Source organism: Ammodytes marinus (assembly GCF_949987685.1).
Source record: "Ammodytes marinus genome assembly, chromosome: 13".
Lineage (NCBI taxonomy): Eukaryota > Metazoa > Chordata > Actinopteri > Uranoscopiformes > Ammodytidae > Ammodytes > Ammodytes marinus.
The window spans coordinates 8,296,868-8,312,626 of record NC_137217.1 but is presented as its reverse complement, the minus strand read 5'-3'; positions in this window follow the sequence as shown (position 1 = coordinate 8,312,626).

Here is a 15,759-nt window from a genome sequence, read left to right as displayed (position 1 = left end):
AGAATGAGCGCGTTCGCAAAAACTTTCATGACGCAGAAATACATACGTTCAGTTCACGTTTGCCCCCAATATGAACGAGTTCATGAACGATCGTTCATTGAACGCGTTCAGGCACAACACTGATTCCAACAATTTGTATATTACTTAAGCCTCTATCTAAAACTTGTTTAGCCAATTATTCAATTGAACAGTGAACACATTTTTTAAAACTACTTTGCGCTTGCTATCTAGCTTTCATACAATCTCAATCGCATTAATCAGTGTTCATTTGTATTTTTGTATCTGTTCTTGTTGTTCTGTACATTATGTCCACGTAGCGCCCAATAGAGCTGTTAAGCGGAAGTGGCAGAATTACGGGGCATGGGGCCTATCGGCTGAAAAAAAATGAATGGGTGTCTATGGAGAGTAATCTACTATTTTCTGGTCCCAGTCATTAAATGCCTTGGATTACATATATGTTTTGTATGGGTCTAAATGATCATTTTTCATGTGAAGAGTTTGACGGTATGTTGTATGATTATTCGTCTAACGGCTTTTGAAAAAATGTTACGAGAACAACTACAAGTCTTGTTGCCTCTGTGACGTCACCTCAACACATTCCCTCCACTTCTCGACTGACAGTGCTAATGCTAATGCTAATGGCTGGCGTGGACAACGCCAACAATCTCCCCACTCGAGAAATTGAAACTCTCCACATGTCCACTTGTGTAGTGGTTTTCGCCACACTGAAGACTTTTGTCTTGTCCTTGAAAGAAGGCAGTAAAGTGCATTATTGACACAGCCATGTTTCGGAGCTAAGCCGGTGCAAGTGGTGGTGACGTATATCATAAGCATCAAGAGCAGCGAAGAGCTGTAGTCCACAAAAGCGCTCTGCACAAAACCTGACCGTATCCAGCTTCTACTCGCTAAATTGTTCCATTCTTTGCACGAAAAAATACCATCTAAATCCATACAAAACATATGTGTAATCGAAGGCAGGGACCAGAAAATAATACATTTCTTTCCATTGACTACCGTTGTAATTTTTCGAGCCGATAGGCCCCATACCCCGGAAGTAAGGGACTTCCGCTTAACAGCTCTATAGCTGCTTAAATGTTTACCCTGGGGTATGTAAACCCCTGTTGGAAATCCCTGCTATAGGACTTGCATACTTGTACATTATCTTCATTAGTATATGAAACAAAACTTGAATAATGATATAAAAGTGTAAAGGTTATATATATACAAAAAAGCATTATACTGTACATGATGCATACTGAAATAGTCATTCCAAGTGCATGACTTACGCAAAAAAAAAAAAGCATAAGGAATGTTGATGTTAATTCAACTTTGGCTCCCAATTTTTACCTACGATGTCATCAGTTTGAGAACTTGAGACATTTTCCCCGCGAGCATTTGATGCATTGGCAGTGACATACAGGTGGTGGTTCATTTTGACATCCACCCTGACCAGTCCAAAATGTTCTCAATATAATATTATGATATACTGTAAATATGCACTTTGGAAACTGATTCCTCTCGGGGGTGGGTTTTCAACGACATATCTGACAATAGAACAACAAAGTCATGTAACAGGAAATCCACTTCATAAAAATAGTTATATAAAACAAATGAGTCAAATGGTTAGTGGTGATGCTTGCATGCGTAACCTTTAGCTTAGTTTACACAGGCTACAAATAGTTTTTTTGTTCTCATGTCCCTGGCACATATTTACAGACGCAAACATGAATTACATGCCGGGCTATATGATTCACAGAAGGCACCGATTTGTTCTTTCAAAGTGCCCATTACGGAGGCCTATCATTGCAACATCAAGCCCTCCTTCCCATTGACAGTGCTGACGTTTTCCCACTTGGCCTGAGCCCCCTACTGACAGCTACGCCATTAACGCTCCCTTCCTCCCTCCACCCCCCACACCCCTCTCTCGCTGCTCACAATGTTGGATTTTGCTGAAGAAGTTAGTCATTAGTCGAAACAGCAGAGTGTTGTAATGAAATCTGCCGGCCACATCGATAGTGTTTACTGTTGCCAGTTTGCTTTGCTCCATGCTTTTTTTTAAATGTATGTGTTTGGTGCGCAGCAGTACAGCATCACTGTAATGATGTTTGCCCCCCTGCTGACGTGTGAGGGCAAGTGACTCAACCAAATGTTATATCTGGCTGCACGTGAATCACATATCTGTTTATCATGTACCCCGCACAGTGAACATATTCAGAGTATTTATTATTTAGCACGACTAGACTTTGTACATGAACAACATCATTGTATTAATGCCGAACAAGCATGGGAAACATGTTGCCAGTAAAGTTAAGTTCGCTTTACTTGATACATTCTGTTATCTTTACTTGTATTTCTTATGTTAAAAAATAGTTGTAAATGTAGTTCATACAAAGACCATTCTAGCTTGCTCTACATTATTTTCTGATGCCAAAAGTTACCTCACATTTCTTAAAGTAGTTCAAGCAGGATATGTATTTATCACTGAGTTTAATCATTTACCAACACCTCATCAGATCCCACTGCTGGATAATTCTCAATAAAAGAACACTCCTGGCTGGTTAGCTGCATGGGTGGCTAACTGCTAAAAGTGCTCCGCTCCACATGGGTTATTTTGCCTCGACTTTTAGCCTTAATTAAGTAGCTAGGGTGCTAAGTCACATATAGTGCGGGAACCACAGGAGACAGGTTGCACTGCTACAGCAGCGGCAGCAGCAGGCCCACTCACTGCGATTGTTTCCTCAGACGGGTGTCAAAACACCCCCGGTCTGCCTCCCATCAAGTCCCCTGCGCAGAAATAGGAAGTGAGGCTCTGGAAGGAAAGATTAAAGTTTTCTGGAAGTACTGTTGGCAGCTGCACATGGCCTAAACATAAACTTTCTCCGGCCGCATGTGCAAAACTTTGCCGGAGCCATTTGTCATCTTCTAAAGTAATACATGTCCAAAAGGCTTGGAGTTTAGACAAGAACATGAGACTGGCCACCGCAATGTGGTCTGCTGGGGGTCCGCTGTGTTGATGCAGAGGGAAGAAATCTAAATCATACCAAACAAAAAAGGGAAAATGTTAACTTGAACGCATCTGCTACTGTAGGTGTCCTTGGTTTTCTGAAGCATTCCATCTCATCAATGGCTCTCACCCTTTACCTAGAAAGTCTCAAACATAAATTACAATGTTAAACTTTGAACACTACCTGAACATAATTTGATGCGTGTTATTGGAATTTGATGAAAAGCAGAAACAAAGCCCTCCAATTGCCATACTATGCTATCTGTCTCTATTTGTGGGCACTTTCAATTCAATGTTGAAGTGTATAACTGGAAACAAGTAAGCCGTGATTGATGTGCCTTGAGGGCAGTGCTGTACTGTGAGAGACATTTCAAATTTTGAAGATAGATGAACAAGTATTGCTAAGGCATGCAGTCCATGACTTAACCGCTAGTGAATACTTTGGAGCGTAAGTATTGGAAAATAGACGTATGCAAAATGACTATTAAATAAATCGTATGTACCACAAATCTTGGTGGTCCTTGCATGAGGCCCATAGTATATATGTGTGTATATATATATATATATATATATATATATATATATATATATACAGTATATATAGTGCCTATATGTGTAGAATTTCAATATACGTTTCTAAATTGCCTTTCATACCCACTTAAACCTCCCCTGCACACACAAACAGACACACACACACACAATCACACACATGTGAACATACACATACACACACCCCGACAATTCAAGCCCTTATGCCAGCTAGCCATCTGGTCAGAACATGATCATCATATGCAATCTGCCCACCCAGGCTGGCACTGATTCACCAGTCCAACACTCCAATTACCCTCATCATGCCAACAGTACGGCAGAAAAACCAAACAGCTCACACGCATACACACAATAGGGCCCACCTGTGCAGGGGTGGAGCAATTGCCAGATAGACTTGGAGGGGTCAATGCCTCATAGAATTTAAAATACCCAGCTCTGCAATTAAATGCATTTACAAACACAGCGCAACACTCGATTAGTCTTTTATATTCTGAAGAAGTAAACTCTGAATGTATGTTGCCAGGCTGGATTCATCTCTCTCCAGATCATCTGTCTACATAATCACAATGGATTGGGGCTATGAGGTCGTGACCCGTCATTGATCAATAGGCAAACATAGGATGCCCGGATGCACTGTGTGGTCGCTGATACAAACCTACGATGAAGAGAAAGAACATTCGTTTCAATCTATCCAAGTATCTCACAAAGCTTTTGCTGAAGTTTGCTGTGAAATTGAGAGCAGAAGTTGTTTTCTAAATGACGGATTGTGCCTCATCAGTGAAACCTGACCAGTGCTTCTGACTGTGGCCCCTATCAGCTGATAAGCCCACCGGCTCAACGCGGATCTATCTCTCAGCTCCGTCTGGCCTTTTTTTTTTTAATTTTTAATTTTCCCATTCCTAACCCATGCTAATTCGTGCCCCCTCCTCTGCTTGTATGATCCATGGAGCAGAGGCCTTGGCTGTGCAGAGTGCCAGGAAGGGTCACTGTTAATTATATCCATTTAATACCCACTTATGTCTGCAGCCGCGTCTTCCTCCCGGGGTCACGCAGACGTCGCCCTGCACTTTATCCAATAATCTCACAGAATATAGGCTCGGATATTCCAAAAGATCAATGTCATTAACGAGGGAGGCACCGAACGCATTTGATTATGGATGTAATTAGTACAGGCTTGAGGGGTCCTGCTCCTATACACAAAGAGGCAAAATCCATTTAGTATCAAAATTGCCTTTAAAAAATGGACACCACTCTGGGATCATTTTTGCAACTGATGACCGGCATAATGCAATTAGTATCACTAATGACCGGGAATTAGGGGCTCATACATATGATACTTATGTCTATTGCTTTGACGGATAGAAGAGAGCCTTAAGTGCGGCTGAAAGCAAGTTGTGTTTTCCGAGTTGCGGTTGAAAGGGTTCGGTTTACCGCATTGAACTACTTGAGCGCTCGTCCTTTTTCTGTGCCAATTTACCTGTGGAAAAAGAAAAAGGGCCGGTCCTATTGGTCCTAAGTGTCTCTGAGGACAAAGCGAAAGGTGACACTGTGGAAATGCCGCGTTAAGAGGATGAGCTTTTAATAATTCTGTCACAGGGCCGGAGAATATCAGAGCCGGGATCATTTTACAGGCCCAAGCTGAACTGAAACATCTTGGCCATCCCTCTCTCTCTCTCTCTCCAAGGAGAAGCCAGCCTCATTAAAACTCTGTCCCCCGCTGACTTTATCTCTGCGTCATCAGATCGCTCTCGCCTCTTCCAATTCTTTCTTTTTTTTGTCTTTTTGACACAACACACACACACACACACACACCTGGAGGCGTTGCTGTCCGTCAGCAATGCACAGTGTGTCAGGCAACTAGGTCAGCCCCATCTCCAGTGAACAATAACGAAAGTGGTATTAAACAATTTGGAAAACCTCCAAAATTCAGTTTGAGTTGCCCATCATGCACCGCCGAGCCCTTTAAAAAATACCTGCACTAGACAATCAAATTAAAGATTCAGGTTTCAGTCACAGTAAGCTTTATACAAGTGTTCTGCTAATGTAGGTAGAGTGGGCAACACACACACACACACATACCTCTTTACTGAGGACAATCTTGGCCTCCAGTGGAAACCTGTTGCGCTGGGATGTGAAAGGGAACAGACAAAATGACAGGACTTGAGCAAGAGTTTCTGTGGCTTGTATTGGATTGCATTGCCCTGAAACTCAAGCCCGTGTGGTAACAGGGTACAGCCACTTAAGATGGCGAGATAGCCACGATGATGGATGCTTTAATTTTTTATATAATATCAACGGGTTATACTTTGTATGTAGCAGGGAGAAAGGGTGGACAGAGTTGAAGTGTAAACAGTTCTATTAAATCGTTTAAAGTAAAATGAATACTACTTTTTTAAACTTAATTTTAATGCCATGGGCTAAGGTAACTAATAATCACTGCCACACTTGGTTCAAATGTCTGATCTTGTATAAATGTATAGACGCCAGCAGTGTACATGTGTACTTTTTATGTTAACAAAACCACCCATACTTCATCAAACAGCTCATAATGCTCAATTATAGTCTGTATACGTCTCGTAGATTAGAGGACCTGGGCAAATGATGGAAAAAAGGGAGGGGGGAGCCGGCTGCATAACGTCTGGCTGATTTCACTTTATAGTAGGCTACTAAACCGCCGTAAATGCACACATGCTAAAATCCCTCTCTGTTTTCCATCAAGCTGCTGTGTAGTGGCCATGTTAAATGTAGGTGGTAAGCTCATATATCTAATTATACAATAGCCAAACATTTTTTGTTAATGAAATGGAAGGAGTGTAATTGAAAACTTCAGCTTAATTATTGCTTGGTGAGTGGCTGGCTTTGGGAAAAACTGCACGTGTCGGAAGCGGTCTCAGCAGGGTTACCCATGACTTATGAATCCAGCCATTTCAAAAATCCTTACCGAGCACCATGTGCACGCGCACATGCAGACACCCTTACACATTGTTATCATTATTACCATTGTAAAATGGGCAGTCAAAAAACAAACACAGCAAGGAGATTATACAAAAATGCATGCTTTCTTTTTCACAATACAACTGTTAGTTTGCCTCACTCACTTACAAAGTCAGCACACATTTCCATTGTTGCCTTTGAAATCTGTCTTGAAGCTCAACCTAGTATTTTTTTTTCTTCCTCTATATGCACAGAGTGTAATGGATTTAAAAAGGTAAGGATATGGGTAACTTGGGACATCACCTCATAGGTCCTTGCGCAGAGAAACCAGAGCAGCCGAGACACATAGAGCCAGGTCAGAGCGGCTTTGGCAGCCACGCTAACAATGTTTGTCACAACTGCCCTCTTTCCATCCCAAGCTCAAATGAGAGAAGTCGGAGAAAATATGGGATTACCCTGAGTTATTTATGACGCCGAAACCCGAGAGGGCCCCTTTATGAAATCATCTCTGTTGATTGGGTGTTCCTCCGCCGTGCGGCATCTGATATGATTTCCGATGGTTTAACATCAAAGTCACTTGTGTAAAGTATGAGTAGTTTTGCACACATTCAATCAAAACACAGATCTTTATCGGCATCATGCTGATTGACATGAGCGGACTGTTGTGAAACAGATACCGCGGCTGTCATAGTCATTATGGATTTTTCAGTTTAAAGATATAGCTAGGGCTGGAAAGCATGAGGCCTTTATACGCTGAAATGTTCTCAAGCCAACAAAAGAGCAGTGGATTCAGAAACCTGGCTCAAACTGACATGGGGGAAAGGAGAACCCTTTGAACTCTTACCTTTAAAAAATATCTTTAAAATGAATCTGAAATCAGATTGTATATGATAAAACCATATTGGTATTATTATATTACACTATATTTGCCTACATTTACAAGATCGGACAAAACAGATGACGTTAACTTTCATAGCTGTATATAGCAATATAGCAGTTCTACATACAGTTCTTAAAAAAACAGCATCACAAACCTACACCATGGCAGAGAACTACACACGGACGGATACAATCAATGGCAGCCCATAGTTAATGCACTTTCTGACCTTTAGAAAATGTACACTGCTTAACCAGATTCTGTGTATTTAATAATTCAGTTAGAGAGTCACAGAGCTTAAAAGAAAGGCATCTCTCTCCCCGCTCCTCCCCCCCCCCCCCCAATATACTCAGGGATATCTTTTTATCCAGAGACAACGGTTGACAGTATATTGCTGTGTGGCCAACAGCAGAACAGAAAAAGAAAACTCATTACATAGACATTTATTTGTGTGGGGTTTTAATTGAAAAGACAGAATGAATCTTTGGCAATGGGACTAATGGGAAAATCTATGCAGAAGACTAAACTCCCAAATGAGAGTCCTGGACATTTGAGGTCATTACTGTGGATATTATGGTCAGTAAAGTGAATGTACATGCACATGGATATTCTCTTTAAGGACAGCATGTGGAAGAAGACCAGGCCGATACTACAGAAGCATGATCTGCCATTGAGATCTTCTGAATGGGAGATCATCGTTGCATTATTGATGCGTCTAAGTTTTGAGTTTCAGCTTCCAGAGGAAATGATAAAGGTGTAATGCAATGGTCCAACTGTGATCACGGACAGCTTATGTCCAACATACTCCATTGCAGGCTACTGAGGTGGGCAGCCTGCCACTATACCATACCTCTCTTTATCAGCGTCTGTGTACTTATTAAGGTTATGGTGGGGAATAGTCATTACATGTTCTGTGCTTAATAGCCACAATCATTTCCAGGTTGTCCACCTGTCGCATGTGGGAAGGAGATAAGTTATTTCCCTGAAGACTTATCTGAGTAATCTTTTTTTTGTGCAGGAACAATTGGTTCTCTGGTCCAGTATGTGGAAAAAAAACATTTGGAGTAAAATATCATCAGCACCTCAGAAGGACATATCTATTTAGCATTCAGTATGTTAAGAAATAAGGGTAATGAAGTGAGAACATTGTGGTATTCTTAAAAAAAAAAACAGATTATACTCCTGCCAAGTTTGTGTAACCTTTTAACATTTGGTGACCTCTGTTAGGTAACAGGTAACGGATAACATCTATGTTCCACTGTTTCAGATCGTCAGCATATAGCCTTCGTCCACTTGTTCCAGTCATTCGATTTACCTTTATTTCATTTTAAGAACTCATTCACTTAAAATCTACAGAAAATAAATAATTGTATTTTCAAAGTGGCTATTACAAAAATGTTGCTTGCAATTACCTGGCATGCTTTACGCTAATGTGTTAGCATGTATCTCTAACAAACCAGGCATTGTAACTAACTGGCCTTAGTTGTTGAAGTGAAAATCTTTGAATGCACAGTGTACGTATATGAAATGAAGAGAATGTGCAATGGCAAAGAGGAAAAGGGGAGAACAATCTGCCTCCTTAGCAAACTTGATTGTTATTGCACAGTGCTTACGGTGTTTTCTGGGGGCCTGCACATGTAATCAATAGCCCCAGGCAATTTTAAGCGTGATCAGTTTGGATGGATTATTGCTTGGCAGGAAGGCTTTTACATTGATCCTCTCATCATGTCAATCACTGACAGTGACAACTCTGAACTCTTCAAATTCCATTCATCAGCAAGTGCTGTATTCACAATCTGACTGCAGCAAAAAACACTATAAGTCAAGAGGGAGCTAAGGCTGGCCATCTTCTATTTTAATTCACACTGTAATGCATTTCAAGGCTCAATGCAATATCGTCATCATCCGTCCTTCAGTAGAGTTGTCTATTTCTTTAAGCAGCCACACAAATTTTCCAGGAAAATGAGACTAAAGAAGGTGTGTGAACACTGAAAATGGTCAGTCGTAAATATCAAATACATACGACCTGTAACGGCACTGTAAAATAAAAATGTGAAGTTGATCTGTAAAGTCAACAAGTGGTGATGTAATCTATAAAAAGGGGGAAACCTGAGATCAGCATTACATTGAGTTGTTCAAATAACGACTTGCATGTATGGTTCCACATGTAAGCGTTTGCAGTAGAAAAGGAACAAGAGCACCACTCTGCCATATTTGTCAAGTGCTACTGCTGGAGTGGGTTTCGCGAGCCTTTATTCTTTCCTGCAGCTACTAGCGGGGCTGAAATCTCATCTAATGAAGAGCAGATAGCAGAGACTGGTTCAAATCAGTGTTGGGAAACTGGTGCTGGCTGGTGAAACACAGAGGGAGTTGTAATATCCTCAATTTCCCCCAGCTGGAGCGGCCTAGAAGCCTGTAACTGATAGTGTCCGCATGCATATTTTACACTACAGCCCAGGTGTAGAGTTTCCGCGCTTGCAAAGAGCTGAACAGATTTGACAACGTTACACTGTCTGTAGGACTTGTAGTAAAAATAACATAAATAGACTGAAACTGCAAGTAGTTTATGGACAAAACCTGGCATGTTTACATAGTACATGGAAGACAGCATATTTAATTTGTTCTCTGTATTCCAGTGGAACCCTGTGTCTTTAAGCCCAAAACTATGTCCTGTGCAACTGAGAATACGTATGGCAAGGGACAAAGGTACTTCATATCCACTTACAATGAACACTTTCTGCATGCTTTTTTCATTTTCTTCCTGGCTACATGCTCAATGTAATTGGTTGGGCCGAGAAACAATTGCCAAAAAAAAGCAGGCCATGTCATTTGAAGCTTTTCTAAAATGTGAAGCTTTCTCAACCGTTGAAAGTGATCTACTGCCAAAGAGCAGGTTTTTTTTCTTTTTGTGTGAGGGACCTTCAGTAGTGCACCTTGCAGTCACTTTCCATTTATCTTATGTGGAAGAAAAGTTACTGGAAATGTTGAACAAACCCCTACACTGCACGTGTATACGAACACTGCCTAAATCAAGTCTACTGCGGAAGAAAAAAAACTCGAAAGAGTGGATCATCATGCACATAACAACACTGCAATTACTGGCAACTCTATAGGCCCATGCACCAATAACACAGTTATACCAGCCGATTAAAGCCCAAATTAGTCAATATTTATCATTGCATAACTCAATTGCAAAACTCCATTTTCTCATAATGGCCTCTGATAATGAGGAAGCTCTCCGCGGCCACGTGACCCAAGTGGAGCCTAATCATTGGACTGTTACAGTAAGTCATGGCAGTTTATTGGCATGGAATTCCATAATGGCGCGGATCAATAGCAGCCCAGGAGGCTTTCCTCTCAGCCGGATTTGACACATTTGAATAAGTGCCGCTGAGGGGGGAGCAGGCTTGTGTGGAGAGGAGTCGATTCCTCAGCCAGCAAACGGCATGTTAACCAGAGGGATATTCATCTGCCGTGGAATAATCCCAAGACGAAACATGCAATGTGCAAAAACAGGTGCAAAACCCAATAAGAGCCCTCACAACTCTACTGCTCCAGACCAGGCTTGGTCATCAAAAGCCATGAAAACAGTTTGAACCAATCCTGTCCATACACGTTCCGAGAAATAAAAGATACAATCAGGCTCGTGCCCTTCTCACCCCCATCCCTCCCTCCCTCCCTCCTCATCCTCCCCTTGGTGAGATCTCTGTGTTGGGAATAGAATAATATAAGGCTTGAGGGAGCAGGTTGTGAGATAAAAAGGCCACATCACAATGATGATCTCTTATCGATCGGCAACCTTGGGCACACAAGAGGAGGTCCGGCATTTGTCACGTCGAGAGCCCGACCCAATAGCTGATCCACGCCACTCTCTGATGAATTGGCCCCTTGTTTTGGCCCAAGTTTGTTTAATTGATGACGCTTTCCCTTTCAGGTGGACCACCACCACTACATCCAACGCATGCATTGATTTACCAAAACAGCACCCCCACCCCCCACCCCCTACCCCCACCATTCCCTTTCCCCCAAGCGTATCTTTCCCGCTTTCTTTAAGCACCTATAAGTGCAGAAGATAAACCCCATCGACACCTTGAATAGATCTCCACAACATGGCATACGGGTGTCCTTCAACCTGCTTCTTTTGACCAGCCAGTTAGTACTTTCAGATGGACGGATATACAGTGCCTCTTTGTTAGCACAGAGGCCTGCTAGGTGTATCAACTTAAAAGTATTATGAGAAGTGAGCAAAAGTCAAGGGGGATTTCTCCGCTCACATTCCTCGAAGAAGAGATGGAGCCGTTAGCTGAAAGGGTGTACTAAAATACACACATTGACAGACACATGCACACACACACAAAGGTGCACAGAACAGTTTCATTTTCATCTCAGACGTACATTAACGTCAAAACTGTCAAGCCTCCGATGCCAAGTTAGACCTCTGGTTTTGTGACTGAAATTAATAGTGATGTCTTTCCCCCTAACATTCTGAATCCTTCTCCATCTCTAAGCCCTCTGTGGTGACTTTCTCTGTGAAATGTAGGTTACAATAACCACTGACTACTATTGAAAGCATGCAGAAGAGTATATTAAAAATCAGTTGGATTTGAACTAGTACAACCACAGGCATTGTCTTTGGTGAGTAATACCCAAAACCGTTGATCTCCCACTGTACCAAACTGTTAATGTTTCAAAAATGCTCCCCGCGGGGGTTAAAGGCCACCACGCTTCAGCAACTCTCAACAATCCATACAGGAAAGAATTTGAATTTGTAAACCACACAATCCTATTCCTTCCAGGGGCTCTGGAGTACGTAACTTTGTCATCTTGAAAGCCTGCATGAAAACTAACACTTGCCGCGGCAGCCAAGCAACCAGTCAAGCGCTATAGGTAGGCAGCTTTTGGCCATCAAAGGGAAATTCCAGCCTAATGGGGGTTTCAGAGTTTCCAGTGTATCCCTCGACCATCCGCGGAGAACACTGATTACCTGAGGAGCGTTATCACACAAAGGCACACACACACACACACTAAGGCACACACACAAGCGCACACACACACACACAAGCACACACACACACACACACACACACAAGCACACACACACACACACACACACACACACACACACACACACACACACACACACACACACACACACACACACACATAAAGGCACACACAAGCACAAGCACACAAAGGCACCAGCACACACACCTTTCACACTCTCTTAACTTTGGAGTTTGTACTTCAGGTGGATGCACATGCTTTAAGACAGGCAAATAAAAAAAGTAAGTGTGTGAGTGAGTTTGATGGTGGAATAAGCGTTAAAGGCTGAGTTTGCGGCATCATTACAGGACTTTGATTTTAAACAAACATAAAGGATAGCTGGCGAAGCACCGCAGCAAACTATGGATTGACTCAAGAGCTGAGGCATGGAAGTAAAAAAAAAAAAAAAAAAAAGAAGAAGAAGAAAAAAACAACAAGCGAAGCACCCAACAAAGGCAGAGAAATTGTGCAAAAAGGCACACTTTTGGATTTAAAGCACCTATCTCAGATCCCAGAGCCTTGAGAATGGGATTGGATTACTGTCGGTTAGATTTACTCCCGTGGCTCTTCGCCACTACATCATCGTAGGGCCCCCTGCCTCTGGATCAATGGGGATATTTACTGCGCCTGTTTCAGGGAGACTTTCACAGTAGGCAGGGCATTAAACAAACAGCCGACAGCCCCCCGTCCCAATGATGGCCTGTCTGTTCACACTGTGCCATGCCCCAAATGTCACACATATTCACTTCAAACAGGTAGCGCACAAACAAGAGAGTGAAGTGCAGATAAAACAGGCCAAGCAATTTGCTTGCAATGCGCTGAACAAAGAGGAAGGCTGCCACATATCAGGAAAATAAAAATGGAAAGGCATGTTATGTTTGCGTTCAGACACGTATCCTTGTAACCAAATCAAATGTTACGTTTCCATAGTCTTCTGATATGGACACACCTGCAATGGTTCCTTGTCTGTGTGTTCCCTGTTATTTCATAATCATTCTATGACAAGAAAAGGCACTTGTTATGTATTGCATAATGGGAAACTCAATCTGCGGAAGTCTTCTTATGGAAATAACATTCCAACAGTCTCATATTTTTGACCTAATCTAACCCCATGTTGAGCTGAAAAGGCATCATAATTGAAATCACTTTAGGTAAAACAGCCAGAGTATTTTATATTAACAGCCCATTGCCTATTGAGTTATATTATAAATTTGAGAAGAATTGCCATTATGAGTGGCAAACAACAGTCTTTACATGCTGTCTGCAAAGTCATCTGCTTAATGCGAGCGCATGAGTGGAAGAATGAGCGGAATGTATTTGGCTCTCCACTCAAATATGAGCCAATAAAGTGCCCTCATAAAGAAAAACAGTCAGTATGAAATTTTCTTCATTACTTGACAATTCCACTGACTAAGCCTGCGCAATCAGCTGACAGTGCAATGTCAAAACAATGGGCTTAGGAAACGGCAGCACGCATTACCGAATCAGCCCGGAAGAGCTCCCGAGGGCAGACTTAACTCCGGTTCATCAACATGAAAAGTAATATGTGTGTGAAAGTCAATAGGAAAAAATAACACAAAAACAAACACTTATGGCTCAGTGGTGAAAGCTGATGTAAGCTGGACAAGCCAATCATCACTTGGGCTGCAGTGGATAATATGCTGGTTTGCCAACTCGCCCTCTCACGAACGTATGCTGTACTGTACATTGTTGCATTGGTAATGAGTGCACACATTTTCTAACATATATTTTGAGAATTTGCTACATATGATTTTGCTTAGTTTTCCAGAGCTCAGGCTATATTGAAATAGCTGAACTTATCAGCTGTTCAGAAATACCAGGTAAAAAGCGTGTAGGCATTTATTCAAATTGACAGGATTCTTGGACGCAGAGGGACTGTTGAAAACTGATTGTCAGATGTGTTGACTTGGAGTGACTTCAACTATTTCATTTCTGCCTTTGAGAATGATTTATTGCCATGTTCTAAAGACTGACATGAAAATGAGTTTCTAAATTATGGTAATCTTACTTTTACATAGGGAGGAATTCAGGATCAAGGCTATATAGTCAAGTGAATCACATCTGCCAGTCCATTAGCCAGAGATAAGCATTGGAAAAAAAAAACTCCTTTGTTCTCAGTGATTAAAGTTAACATTAACTTTCATCTTGCACCTGATGTGGCTGCACGTTGTTCACAGCAGGGATTTTTTATTTATTTTTTTTTCAGTCTCTGAGAATATTTTGTGTATTTTATGTTTGAGAAAGTGAGAACATGGGTATTTGTGTGGTAGTATGTGTGTGTGTGTGTGTGTGTGTGTGTGTGTGTGTGTGTGTGTGTGTGTGTGTGTGTGTGTGGGGGTGTGTGTTTGCACACATGTGGACCATGTGTCAAGTATACTGCACGCCGGGTAGGGGGCTGAACGCTGCGGAGGCGGCCACCATCGCTTAACTGTTCTCATACACTCACGTACACACACACACACACACACACACACACACACACACACACACACACACGCATATCACACGCTCACACAGCCACACAGGAAGGCATCTTAGTTATGAAGTGAAATGCCTTGGCACACAAACAAAGATTAACTCACACATAAATATGCTGTTTTCTAATCTATTATTCCATTACACAACTGTGTTGTTTGATCATGGATCATTTAGTTTATGAGAACAGGTAAGCATTAATTCTTGCCATGTGCTAAATATGTATGTTACCAAAAATATGTAATATTAGGATTTCTGTTTTAGGTTTTTGTGATTTTTGTAGATCAAATAAACAAAATCCATTAAAGCTTTTACCTGGACTAACGTCTGTGTATTCCACGGAGAAGAAAACTCACATGGATTTTTGTAATCATGCGTTAAAAGTACTTTTGTGTGTGACTAATTATTAATATATTAGTATGGTTCTTATGATTGATTGCGATTATAGAAAAATGCATTTAAAAGATGTAAGGGAAGGCCAACATAAGTTGCAATTTTCTACTTGTGATCTACTGTATATCGAAAAAAAAACAAAAAAAACATAATAATTAAAAAAATAACTTAAAGGCCAGTAGACAAACTGTATATAAGGGCAAACATATTTGCCGAAAATAATATGACCATAATTATGGGGCATCAAGAAAGTGAAACCAATTGATTTGAAACTGCTCATTTCTTGCTAATTTAATCAGATGTCAAATAAAAAAGTTGTTGTATAAATAATTTTGACTATGTTCTTAAAAAAAATAGTTAATTCTACTTATCGCATCCCTCTGTTTTATATTATTATTAATTTGACCAATAATACCATTATTATCACATTATCACTTTCATTTGTATTTCTTTTTCAAAATCA